This window comes from Gossypium arboreum, chromosome 7, assembly GCF_025698485.1.
Source record: "Gossypium arboreum isolate Shixiya-1 chromosome 7, ASM2569848v2, whole genome shotgun sequence".
In the NCBI taxonomy this organism is placed as follows: domain Eukaryota; kingdom Viridiplantae; phylum Streptophyta; class Magnoliopsida; order Malvales; family Malvaceae; genus Gossypium; species Gossypium arboreum.
In genome coordinates, this window is record NC_069076.1 from 102,819,780 (window position 1) to 102,834,237 (window position 14,458).

Sequence of the window (14,458 nt, forward strand, 5' to 3'; positions counted from 1 at the left end):
TTATTGTCATTTGCTTGTATAATATGATATTCATGTTGTATTATTCCATGCTCTAGACTATATTTTGTTTCATCTAGTCTAAGTCATATCATAAATTAAACCCCAATACATTTATCCAACAAATCGTTTTATTTTAACCTAAATAAATAATACACGTCTTTTAAATATTGTATTCACTACCATTCAAAAACAAAAATTTCCAAATAAGGCAATGTTTTGCATTTTGAAATATCGAGGAATTGTGCCCTAACTTACGGGGTTTCGATTTTCTCGTTGTTTCTAAATAGTTAAATATCCTTTTCAAGTTTTAAAATACACGAGATTTCAATTTAAATTAAAGACGACCTTGCACTCGGGAATTCATGGTATTGTGTCCTAACTTACGAGATGTGGTACTCTGATATCTCGGGATAAGGAAATCTTTAAGCAATCGTTTTGAGCTAATTCAAGAATTTTAAAATCGATGTTATTAAAAAAGATTGTATTTCAAATCCATTCCCGATTTTTAATTTTCGACATTAAGACACTAACTAATCAATTCGGTACCAATTTTTGGGCGTGTCGAGGGTGCTAATCCTTCCTCACACGTAACCGACTCTCGAACTTGTTCTCTTGAATTTCGTGGACCAAAATGCCGTTTTAGTAAATAAAATTGTTTTATTAAAATAAAGGTGGTCCGATCACACCAAATAAAGATCGGTGGCGACTCCCGTTTTAATTTTCGTTTTCAAAATCAAGTCGATCCCCGTTTTTTCCAAAAAATGGTTTCGACAAATTATATTAGGTAACTCCATTTTCGTTTTTTTTTTCTTCTTTTCTTTCTTCCTTGTTTTAAAGCTTCTATATCTAGATGTAATAGGCCAATTTCGGTCTGACCTAATTTACAAAATAAAATAAAAAATAAACATAATAAATAAGCCTAATATCCCAGACCATTTACAACAAATTTAAACCAAAGTTGCCAAGCCCAACAAGCTCAAAATTCTAGAAACCCTAAAGCCCAACTAGCCCACAACCTTAACTAATTTTCAGCCAAAAAAGAAAAAGGGAAAACCCTAGCCTCCTTCAGCTTAACCAGCACCGCACGCCACCCTCGCCTCTGCCACTGTCACTCGGCTTGCCTCCACGTGCCTCTGACACCTGCAAAACAAAGCAAACACGCAAGTAAAAGAAAATAATGGACAAGAAGACAAAAAAATTAGCAAACAACATCAAAACGACAACAAAAATGAAGAAAACAAGACAAGCTTGTATTCGGCTATATAGCCAAAGAGCAAAATTTGTAATCGGGGGGGATTTTGAAAAAAAAAACTCATTTTATTCGAAATACAAAAAAATCCCATAGAAATCGAAATAAAAAAATAGCAAAAAGGTTGTTCCTTTTTCTTGATTACTTTGCTTTCATGCTTGTTTTTGTTAGAAGAAAAAAATAAAAGAAAAAGAGAGTTGAAACATTACCGTTGCTCTCGCGTTTCATCATCGTAGGTGGTCGAGGACCGCCCTCTCTGATGAAAGAGGGCATTTTTCGGGCTAGGGGGTCGAAAAGCAAAAAAAAATGATGACTTTTTATTTTCCCGGCCACCGTGGACAGCGGCGCCGTCGCCAGCGACCAGCGATCGTCACAGTGGGGCCGATCGGCTAGACCCTGGCCGGACCTTGGAAGTTTTGAGAAAAGAGAGGGGGGCCTTTTTGTTTTTTTTTTGGGAAAAGGATAAAAATGAAGGTTTTTTTGAAAATTTTTGGCTTTTATAGCTAGTGAAATGGCGCCGTTTCATTCCCTCCCTTCAGATGCCAAAACGTTGTCGTTTTGGGGAGGGGCGGTTTGACCCAAGCCGATTGGGAAGGATCTATGCGTTTTTAAAGCCAAATGGGCTATTTGCGCTTCGGGTCCGTCTGTTTTGCCTCTTGTTTTCAATTTGGCCCTTTTGTTCTTTCTTTTGCGTTTCTTAATTTGACCCCATGTTCTTTGCACTCGTCTCATTTTGGTCCCGTTTGAAATGGTGCGCATAAGGGCTGGGAATAGTTTCCCAATTAGTCCCCACTATTTAGGCGCGTCTCATTTCGGTCCTTGATGGCCATTTTTTCGTTATTTACAATTTGCACCTTAACTTTTAATTCAATTTCAGCCTAGTCTTAATCTATTTAATTTGTTTATTTATTTATTTATTATTTCAACTTTTTAAGAACTGTTTTGTTTTAAGTTTCTTTATCTTACATTATTTATGCTAAACCATTTTATTATTAGTTATTGTAATCCTTTTACGTTTTATGTATTGTGAATTGTTATAGGTTTTAAATATTTTACATATATTATTTTTATTAAGCTTATTTATTTTTAATATCTCATATATTATTTTTATTAAACTTGTTTATTTTATTACTTTAGGTCTTTTCATATGTTATTTATTTTTAAACTTATTTATTTCTTTTATTATAAATCTTTCATAGTATTTATTTGGAACAGTTTATTATTACCCTTTTTAAAGTCCATTTTCATATAGTGTTTGTTTTAAATTATTTTATCATATTATTTATTTTGATCTGTTTTAAACTATTATTTTCAAATTATTTTATATTATTTAAATTTCTTTATAAATTATTTACTTCAAATTGTTATATATTTTATTTATGTTGGAATTTATATATATATTTATTGTTTATTCTGAATCATTTCATTTATTATTTATTTTAAAATTTTCATATATTATTTATTTTAAACTTTTTATATATTTTTTACTTTAATTGGTTTCATTTATCATTTATTTTAAACCTTGTTATATTATTTATTTTTATATTATTTTAATTCATTTGTCTTCGATTATTTATGTTGATATTTAAATGATGTATGTCATATGTGTTTTTGTTTTCATATTATTTCATATATTATTATTTCATATTGTTCGTTAGTCTTTTGTGTTGCTATCCAATTTTATGTTTGATAATTTGTTGTAGTTTTATTCGATTTGTTTCTTTTAAGTAGCTATATTTTTAGTTTTCATATTTTTATTATTATTGTTTGGATGTGAACTTATTACTATTGTGTGTATGTTAATTTGTTTTTTTATCCTATTTCCATTCATTAATAGATTTCGTTATCCACGTATATTTTTCCATGTTTATTCGCCTTTCATTCGCAATTTTCGCATTGTAGTTTTCAACTTATTAATCCAAAATTAATGATTCCATTTTATTTCAAGTCAAATTAATGAATTTTGAACCGACCTTAAAACGAAGGCAATGTTTGATGTTTGGTAATTCGGAGAATTGTGCCCTATCATGCTGGGTTTAGATTTCCCGTGTGTTCAAAATAATCAAATATTCGTTTAGAATTTCACTTGTGTTTTCTAAATTCCAAGACAAGGCAATGTTCAATGTTTAGAAATTCGAGGAATCGTGCCCTACTGTGCTGGGCTGCGGGTTTTTTTATTGGACTAAATAATTGGGCATCCTTTTGTAATTTTTAACATATAAACTTGCAGAAGTCAAAAAATTATCGTGTTTTCAAAGGTATAAAGGATCGCGTCCTATCGTGCTGGATGTGATGCTGTATTCCTTTGAAACAAGAGAATTTTGACGACCAACTTTAGTTATTCAATTGTTTTTAAAAGGAATCACATTTCAAAAATAGTATTAAATCTTAGACATAAGGACAGTATTTAATCAATTTGGTACAAATTTTGGACGTAATGAGGGTGCTAATCCTTCCTCATACGTAATCGGCTCCCGAACCCGTTTTCTCAAATTTACGTAGACCAAAATTGATTTAAATGGTATAAAATGTTTTATTAGGTGATCCAATCATACCTAAACAAAAAGATTGGTGGCGACTCCACACTTTGTTTTAAAAGTCGATCCCCACCTTTTTTTTAAATCAAAAAATGGTTTCGACACTAGAAATAAAAAAATAAAAAAAAGGGTTGAAATTGAAAGTGTTAGGTTAGGATTTTTACTTTACATTAAAAGACCTAAAAGGAATAAAAATAAAGTTAATGTTTGTAGAAAATTAGGTAAAAAAGGGTAATATAGGTAGCAAATAAATCTTAACTTGCCACATCGGCATGTCGTTATCCCTTTAATGGCAATAAATGGACTGGTGATCAAAATATATACTCGAGAACATAGGTAATCATACTGTTACTTTTGATAGTTAAGTGACAAAAATATAAATTTAACATTAATTTGGTGACCATTTGTATAGTTTACCATTTATTTTAATATATAATTCATTATTAAATATTCTTTTATTTCTAGTGAGTTTATATTTTACATAATCATTTTGATATAAAATCACAATTTAATTATCAAAATTAGTTGAAATGCTAATGTTACTAAAATTAGATTAAAGAAGAGTAAACAAAATAAAATTAAAAGTGTCGTAACCATTTTTTTGAAAACGGGAATCGACTTAGATTTTGAAAATGAAAACGAAAAAATGGGAGTCGCTACCGATCCTTTTTGATGAGGTGTGATCGGGTCACCTCGTAAAAGTGGTTGTTTTTAATAAATAGTTTGATTTATTTAAACAGCGATTTTAGTCCACGCAAATCAAGAAAACAGGTTCGGGAGTCGGTTATGCACGAGGAAGGATTAGCACCCTCGATACGCCCAAAATTGGTACCTAGTTGATTAATTAGTGTCTTAGTGTCGAAGATTTGAAAACTTGAAAGAATTTAAAACACAATCCCTCTTTGTATGAATGCTAATTTAAAAATGATCGAATAAGTTAAAACGGATGTTAAGGACTCCCTCATCTCGAAGTAATAAAACGTCACGCCCAGTAAGTTAGGACACAACATTTCGAACTTTGAGAATGAGCTTTTATTTGAAAACAAATTTTTATTTCGAAGTGACAAAATGTCATACCCGGTAAGTTAGGGCACAACACCTCGTACCTCCGAGAATAGGCATTTTTCAAAACTTATATTGCGGTTTAAGAGGATTATGTCGTTATTTAGATTAAACGAGAAAAATCGAAACCCAGTAAGTTAGGGCACAATTTTCTCGAATTGTCTAAATACGGAGCTCGTTTTATTTTAGAAAACACAATTGTATGCATCGAGTAAAAGACTAATGTAATCATAATCGCATGGTGAAATGAGAAAACAAATCGCAGCATTACTATGCATAATAAGATAATAATAACAAATGTGATGATATAAACACAATAATAATGACGAATAACATAAACTTGCAGATATATAGATACATATATGAATAAACGAATAAATATAATGAAATAATGATAATGAGAACAAAACGAAATAAATATGAAATAAATATGATGATAAATGAAATAACAAAGCAAATTGTAGTGTAAAGTTGATTTTAAATCGGGATAAGCAAATAAACATATGAGTAAGTAAACAAACTTATAATAATAATAAAATGATAAAATAATAATAATGCTATAAATATAAATAAGTATTATATGAAACAAAATAATGATACAAAATAAAAAATTTTCAAAGTTCAAATTACATAAAAGTATAAACGAATAAATAATAAAATCAATGTATTATATAAAAAACGTAAGTGTATAAAAGAGAAACCATAATAATAATAGTAGTAGTCATAATGAAAGTAAAATAATACTAAATATAACAATAGTGATATCAGTAATAAAAAATAATAGCTATAAAAAATAAAAATATGAACCATGACAATAAAGAATAATAGTAATAATAATAATGATGAAAATAAGAGTAATATTAATAGTACATTAAAATACAATTGTAAAATAATGACAATAGTAGTAATACATAATAGAAAGAATACAAAAATATAGTAATAATAAAAAATATAGTAATAATAATAAATAATAACGATATGTATGAACAATAATGGTAGTACAAAAAGGAGTAATAATAATAATATAATGATAATAAACAATAATAAAAGGAACAAAAATAATAGTAATAATAAAAATATTTAGTAATAGTAATAATAACAATAATATAAATAATAATATATACATAAAAATAATAATAGTTAGAAATAAAAAATAATGGAAGTAGTAGTAATAATGGTATTAGAATAAAATAAATATAAATACAAGTATAATAAAAATAATGGTAATAATAAACGTAATAAATATTTTAAAGTTTGGAACGATATATACAAATGTATATATATATATATATATATATATGTACATGTAAATAAATAACATATAATGTAAGTGAGAAATAAAAATAAATGAGTGTATTTAAAGAATAATAGGTAAAAATAATATAATAATGATAATATGTTAGTATAATAATAATAATAATAATAATAATAATAATATATTTAATTAATTAATTTAATTAAAATATTGAAAATAATAAGAAAAATGACTAAATTAAACCTAAAGTAAACGTTCGGGGCCAATTCGAAATAAAAATACAAAGGAAATGACCAATTTGGGCGCGCGGATAACAAGGGAGGACCGAAATGGGCAATATCCCATCCTCCCAAAATGCACAGCACCAAGGGGGGTCGAATTGAAAGCCAAAATAACTTACAGGGCAAAATTAGGAATAATTAAAAGTTTAATTTCAAAATAATAAAAAGTGGAAGGGCTAAATGAGCTATTAGCCCTTCCATAACAAAGAGCGCGGATCCTCAACTGGAGCGGATCGGGTCGCGGGTCGGCCCCCCAAAACGACGCTGTTTTGGGCGTTTGGGGGGCCTAGCAAAACGGCATCGTTTATCAGCCCCTATTTAAACCCCAAAATTTTTAATTCCTTCGTTTTAACCCCCCCTTTCAAAAAAAAAAAAGATTTGCTCTCAACTCTCTCTCCCCCTTTGAATCCGGCCTAGCTCCGGTCAGTACCCAGGCGCCGGACCGACGCCATCCGCTGTCTTCGTCGCTGTCGCACGGTGGCTGGAATTTGAAAAGGTATTATTTTTTTTATATTTTTATATCTAAATATATATACTATTTTGAAAGAAAAGAAGAGAAAATATGTTTATATGTATAGAAAAAAATGAAAATAAAAAGGAAAAATAAATAAAAACCTTAAAGCGTTTGAATCTTTTCTTCTTCAATACTCCCTGTTTTTTTTATTCAGATTTGTTTAAAAACCTTTTGCTTTTACATTCTTCTCTTTTTTTTGTATCCAAAGAAAACCCCCTTTCAAAAATACAATCGTTTCCTCCCCCTTTCATTACATTGAGATTGTGGCTTCATATATCATTTTACAAATTATTTTTTTTTAATTTATTTGTCTTTTCCGTTGCAGGCAAGTGGGGCAAGTGGAGGTGCTGCCATGGCAGCTGGTGTCAGAGGTTAAGGGCGGCACTAGGGTCATGGGGCTAGTTTTTTTTTTGTGTAGATTTTTTTAATGTATTGGGCTAGGCTTTTTTTGGTTTTGGGTCTAATTGAATTTTGGGGTTATTTGGGTAGGTAGTTTTTTGGTTTAAGTTGGGCTAAAATTGGGCCTCAACAAAAAGTTTTTAAAATAATATAAAAAATATTCTCAAAATTATTGACTTTTGCAATAACTTCAATTTTGGTTTTACTAAAGCAAGTATTACAAATTATCCAATTATTTATAGAACGGGAAGAGTTTACATAAATAAAGTTCAAATTCTAAAACTAATGGGACTTGAAACTCACTAAGTCTTGCCACTAAGATAATAACTTGTTGGAAAATGTTTATAATTAACTTGTCAACAGTACTGATTGATTCAATCGAAAATTAATAAATCTAGTAGTTCAATTTTATATATTAAATTAAAATATTGACGAATTGAAAAGAACAAAAAAGAACTAGAAAAGAATTGTGAAACGAATTAAAAAAAAAAAGAGTCACTCATTATTTTTTCCAAAATTTCAATTTATTGAACTAGTTTTTTTTTTACCTAAAGATTGAGTGATCTAAGTAAGGATTTTTGAAAGGAAAAAAAGAGATAGATTGTGATCTTAATTCTTATTTGAAGATTTAGAGATAGGACTGTGCTAATACAAGGAGGAAATTGTGATGATTCATGACAGTTCATCTAAAGGGCAGAGAGCTGCAAGGATATTTGGATGGTTGAAATAAGAGTTATCAATAAGGATTAAAGAGAGGATCAAAAGAATTTCAAAAGACTGTATTCGTTTTCTTTTTTCAAAATAATATAAAAATTAATTAAGAAATTGATATAAATGGTAGATTATTTACAAAAGTAAAGTGATTTCTATAATATTTTTGGATGTGGTTAATGTGTCAAGCAATATTATTTTAAAATTTTTCTAAATCATTAGTTAATTATTTCGTTAAAAATAATAATTTTATTTAGTACCGTCAATGTATCCACAACACTCCTTAATTAAAAAAAACAATTTTAGCCTTAAAATAAGATTCCTCTCTTCTCCCTTATTTCACTCTTTCTGCCGGCTCCCACTCCATTCATGTTCTTCAAAAAAAGTTTTTAATACAAAAGCAATATTCGTCTTGTCTTAGTAAAAACACAAAACATCTCTCTTCTCTTTCATTACTTTAATCAAAACTAGCTTCTTCTTTTTTTATTTAATCAAAAAATATCATTTTGGTTGAATAAAATTTAGGGTGGTATTATCTGACACATTAATGATACTTAAAATACAAGAAAAAAAATTATATTTTCGTAAATTTTCATAATTAAATTGTTTTTATATTATTTTGATAAAAAAAATCCTCAATTTTCGTAATTAAATTTCTTCTTGACTTGTTGCCATCCTCTCCACGCGACTTTCATCCCGTACTGTTCAAGATGGAGTTTTATGAATTAATGGTGGGGGTCCATTGGTAGTACTAGATATTTTCTCATACGAAAAGTCTTTCGTATATTTGAACCACTCTTTACTTAATTCAACTCAGCTGGAATCCACAAACACCATAAATTCATAAAAATCCTGTCTTACGCTCTTTTTCCTCGTAATTTCATCACGTTTAATACTAAAAATATTCCTCCCTGCCAATAGTTTAATATTGCTGGAAGCACACTTTTTGTAGAGCTCAGGAATTTTGTGTTAAAAATCTAGGTAGAACTATAAATTTTAGAATTTAAAATTTAGCGTAAAAAAGAATATACTTATTAATTTTTAAAAGACAAAAATACAATTTAGATAAACCCTTATCTTTTAGGTTTTAAATGTTAAAAATTAAAAATATAGGGATTAATTATATAATTTAATTTAAAATTTTGTTTGAAATGATATTTAATGTGTTACGTCACTAATCGTTACATTATTAATGGCAATTAATGACTTAGTAATTAAAATATTACAACACGATAACGTAAGTGATTATAATATAATATTTTAAATATAAGTGACTATAACTCTTTTTCTTTTAGGTTGAGTTTGAGGTTTAAAGAGATTATTTGAGTTTATATATAATATATTTAAATTTAGATTTAAAATAAATATTTTAAATATATATAAATTTTGTAGGATAACACATTTAAACTAATTTCTAACCAGTTCAAAATCAAATTAACGGAAACAATTTAATCGAATTATATTAGTTGGATTATGTTGGTTTTAATAATTATTTCTCGGTTTAAGGTTTATAAATTAAAAATATTTTTTATATTGAAAATTTAAAAATAAAAAAATTCAAATGTAAATATATTATCTTTTCGACATTGATTCTTTAGGAGAAAATCTAAAAGATTAAGAAATAGAATCATCTTATTTGACTCGTTCTCAATAGTAATGAGATGATGATCTTAGGGTGATCCTTTTGTTGACGGATGCTCCTATTACACTCGTAATCTTTGAAAAATAACAACAATCTATATAGCATCTACATTGAGAATTCAAGTATTATATACGTAATTAGTCCAACCCTTTGTAGGAACTACCCGTAATAATAAACTTGAAAAATGCATCTATTTATCATAAAAAGAATTGTTATTCCTGACCCTGCTTCAACTTAATTATTATTTGAGCAAATCAAAGTCAAAAAGTTATGTCTTGTATGAGTGGGGACAGCATTACATTTGTCTGTTTTATTTTATGTATTCATTGCCAACCATTCTACATCTAATTATCAACTCTCGAAGAAATCATCACCCTGAAATTTTCCTCCATGGTTATGGTACCCAAGTTTATCATACTTCTCTATATTTTTCTCTCTTTAGGACTCAATCCATCACGAGCACAAACCTGGATTCAAGCTGGTTAATGGTATTCCGGCTCTGAATTCCCCATTGCCGATATAAATTCAGCTCTTTTCACACACCTTATTTGCGCTTTTGCTAACATCAATGCCTCATCCTATCAGCTCTCCGTTTCTTCTTCCGATGACCAACACTTCTCTACTTTCACAAACACAGTCAAACAAAAAAACCCATCAGTCACCACGCTTTTATCGATTGGAGGAGGAAGTGCAAACCATTCAGTCATAGTTTCAATGGCAATTCGTCCCATAGGAAATCTTTCATTGATTCCTCAATAAAAACAGCTAGGCTTTATGGCTTCCAAGGCCTAGACTTTAGCTGGGGTTCAGCCAACACAAGCTCCGATATGAGCAATATGGCTGCTCTCTTCCAAGAATGGCGAGCTGCAATAGATTCAGAGACGGGTCAGTCTAAGTTGATACTAACGGCTGCAGTTCCATACTCTCAATATTCAGAGTCGTCTACTTATCCAATAGACTCATTGAGGACGAACTTGAACTGGTTACACGTTAATGCCTTCGATTTGTACATGCCAAAATGGCAAAACTTCACGAGAGCTCATGCAGCACTATATGACCCAACCAGAAATCGCAATACAGATTTCGGTATAGAATCATGGATTAATGGAGGACTACCAGCGAATAAGTTGGTTTTGGGTTTGCCTTTGTATGGCTACGCGTGGACACTAGTCAACCCCAGGGATAACACGATTGGCGCACCAGCATCGGGGCCGGCTATATCAAAATCTGGGCAATCTCATACAAGGATATAAGGAATTATATTCAAAGTTATGGAGCCAATTTAGTGTATAATGCTACTTTTGTAGTGAATTACTGCACCGTAGGAACCACCTGGATTGGTTTCGATGATGTTGAGGTTGTCAAAGTCAAAGTTTCCTTTGCCAAGGAAAGGAAGCTGCTGGGCTACTTTGTGTGGCAAGTTCCCTATGATGACAACTGGTTGCTTTCGCAAACTGCAGGTATGCTTCACTTTTATCAACCAATTCAATTTCTTTCATCATAACTACTATATTTGAAAACTGGACAAGTACAAGAGTTTTCATGATACTTTTATCAAAATACAATGAAGGAGAAGCTCACCAAGCCCGCTTGAGAAGGACAAAAAAAAAAAAGAAAAGAAAGGGAATTAGTTAACTAAGAAAAACTATAAGCTAAAGAGGCCATAGAAATAAACATCAGATGGACGGGAGATAGCAGTAAAGAAACTTTCGAAAACATCTACACAAGGATTTGAGGAGTTTAAGAATGAGGTCATGCTAACAGCAAAACTGCAGCATGTAAACCTTGTTAGAGTTTTGGGATTCTGCATTGAGAGAGAAGAACGTATGCTGGTCTATGAGTTTATGCCAAATAAGAGTTTGGATTACTACCTTTATGGTAATTTATAGTTAATCGATAAGCAATTGAATTACTGGTTGAACAATAACTGGTTAAATCTTATCTTAATTTCATTTATGATGAATGTTTCATTGTCTACAGATCCAATAAAACGGTACATGTTGGATTGGGAAAAACGTGTTGAAATTATTGAAGGAGTTACTCAAGGGCTTCTATATCTTCAAGAATACTCAAGATTGAAAATTATTCATAGAGATTTAAAAGCTAGCAACATTTTACTAGATGAAGCAATGAAGCCCAAGATATCAGATTTCGGAATGGCTAGAATTTTCTTTAAAGATGAAGTTGAAGCCAACACAAACCGCCTTGTCGGCACATAGTAAGTTAATTCTGAGAATACGAAAACTGAGTGTGGACATTGACAATTTGTTTTGCTTTTGCAGTGGTTATGTTCCTCCTGAATATGTTAAAAAGGGTTTATACTCCATCAAATCAGATGTATATAGTTTCGGGGTCCTACTTCTTCAGATCATAAGTGGACAAAAGACTGCATGTTTATATGGATTACATGAAAATTTAAGTCTTCTTGAATTCGTAAGTCTCAACATGATCTCTATACCCTTTTTCAATCATTAAGTTGTGAAGATAATTGAATATAATGTTTGAATAAAACTCAGGCATATGAACTATGGATACAAGAGAAAGGCATGGAATTCATGGATCCCACACTGGATGACACAAATTCATCATGCACGTTATTGAGATGCATGCAAATAGCTTTGTTATGTGTGCAGGAAAATGCCAATGACAGGCCTACCATGTTGCAAGTGTCGTCGATGCTTAGAAATGAAACCACACCGATGGCCAACCCGAAAAGACCTGCTTTCTCAAAAAGAACCAATGAAAATGATGAACTAAAGAGATCGAATGTGAAACTTGAAATATGTTCAATCGATGATTCGACCATATCAGAAGTGGTTGGTCGATGACTTTGGTGGCTAAGAAAATTTGTTCTCATCAAATACGATTTCAACTTTACTATACTTTGAATATATGTCTATTAATTATGTCTATTTTATATATGTGTTTATTAAAAAAAAACACCTATAGAAAGTAATGTCTTTATATATGAGAATTCTTATAAATAGCAATAGGATTTCATTTGAAAAATATATCAAAAAAATTTAAAAGTTTTTTCTATTTGTCCTCAATCTTCTACTATTCTTAGATTGTTCTATAAAGAATTAAATTATTTATAAAAACTATTTTTTCGTTTTATGCTCTACTTAGTGCTTAGTGAATTATTTTCGTCAGTGTAAAATAGAAAAAATCATCGGGTTTCATTATATCCCTGAGATCCATTTACTTGAAACTCATTTGCACGCCAAATATAGGTGGGGGAGAATAAAACCTTAAAAATAATGGCTTTATACACGCCTTGAAGCTTTGTCCTATTGCTTCATTTTTCTATTCGAGTTGTTGTTCGTGTTTCATTCGTAAGTTTGAGATTTTTCTCTCCTAACTTCCACATTAACAAAAAATAGAGTTTTAATTGTTCACTTTCGTTGAAAATTTGTGTTATGGAAGTTGCCAAATTGCAATTTGCCATGAAAAATGTTTTATGGAATTATACGAATTGGGAAAATCATTGGATGGTTGTTTTTATACTATTTTAGAAATGTTTTATGGATTTTACTTACCTTACTCGAAAATAAATTTTAATATTAGTAAAGTTAGAATTTAGAGATCACCATTAAGCCATGAAAAGCTTAGTATTAGGGTTTTTAATTTCGTGTGCAGATTATAAATGATTCATAAGTTCATGATCAAACAGCATTATCAAATAATCTCTGCAAACCCTTATTTTTGAAATGATAGATTTGGTTCCATTTACTCATTGGCTATTTGATTGAGACGCGTTGAATAATTTTATTTTTATTTTTACTTTTATAAGTATATTTAAAAATTATATTTTAATGGTATAATAATTGATAACTAATCGACTAAATTACTTCGATAACTATTGTAACACTCTGAAATTCAATCGACTAAATTACATTTTCCTCCCTTAGACATCGCCTATGCACAGACACCTTCCCTAACGCATCAGTCAACTTAGGACAATCGTTAGTCATAACTTGACCATTAACTGTCACTTTATTCATTGACTTTAATTGTTCTTATTTGATTTGATTCGTTCTCTTAAGTCAATTCGATTCATGGGCGAAGTTAGAAATTTTTAGGGTCCAAAATTAAATTATAATTTTTACGATAGTAAAAATATAATTTCACTATTTTAATAGTCTATATCTTTATAACTTTTAAAGGATTAAATCGAAATATTATAATTTTTAAGAGAATAAAGTACAATTTTACTTTTACTAATTTAAAATTTTAAAAAAACTAAATAAAAATTTTTATTTTTAAAAGTGTCAAACCCTAACTACATCCTGATTCGATCCTCTTTAACTCATGTAATGACCAAACTTTTCTACCAGCAATACTAAACTAATCCAATCAAAAGAAAATTAATAGTGAGTCATAGTGAGTCCACGAATTATCACACTTCATTTGTTTTACAATAGTTTCCTTCTATTATCATATCTGGAAACAGTTATAAGCTTTACTAATAAACCATTAAATTTAATGAAAATTTTCAACATTTAATATTTTAAATTTGTAATATTAAATATATTTGATAGTTATTTTAATATTTTATTTAATATATAAATTTTCAACAAAAAGTATTGAATGAGGTAGATAGCTATTTATCACATAAATTATCATTTAAAAATGAGATATTAATCTAAAATATTATATTAATAAGATTAAAATTAAAATTAAATAATATTTTAAAATTAATATTTACTCTTATGAAACAACGTAATTATATCCAATACTCATATTTACTAATTTACCAAGCAATTTTCTAATATAAATGCAACACTTCAAAAATTAAGGATTAAATT

The 14,458-nt window shown here is 29.5% G+C and overlaps 1 pseudogene; it reads left to right on the forward strand.

The window, feature by feature from the left end:
• Window positions 1–9,885: 9,885 nt before the first annotated feature.
• On the forward strand, window positions 9,886–12,618 carry LOC108484386 (class V chitinase-like; annotated as a pseudogene).
• Window positions 12,619–14,458: the final 1,840 nt, after the last annotated feature.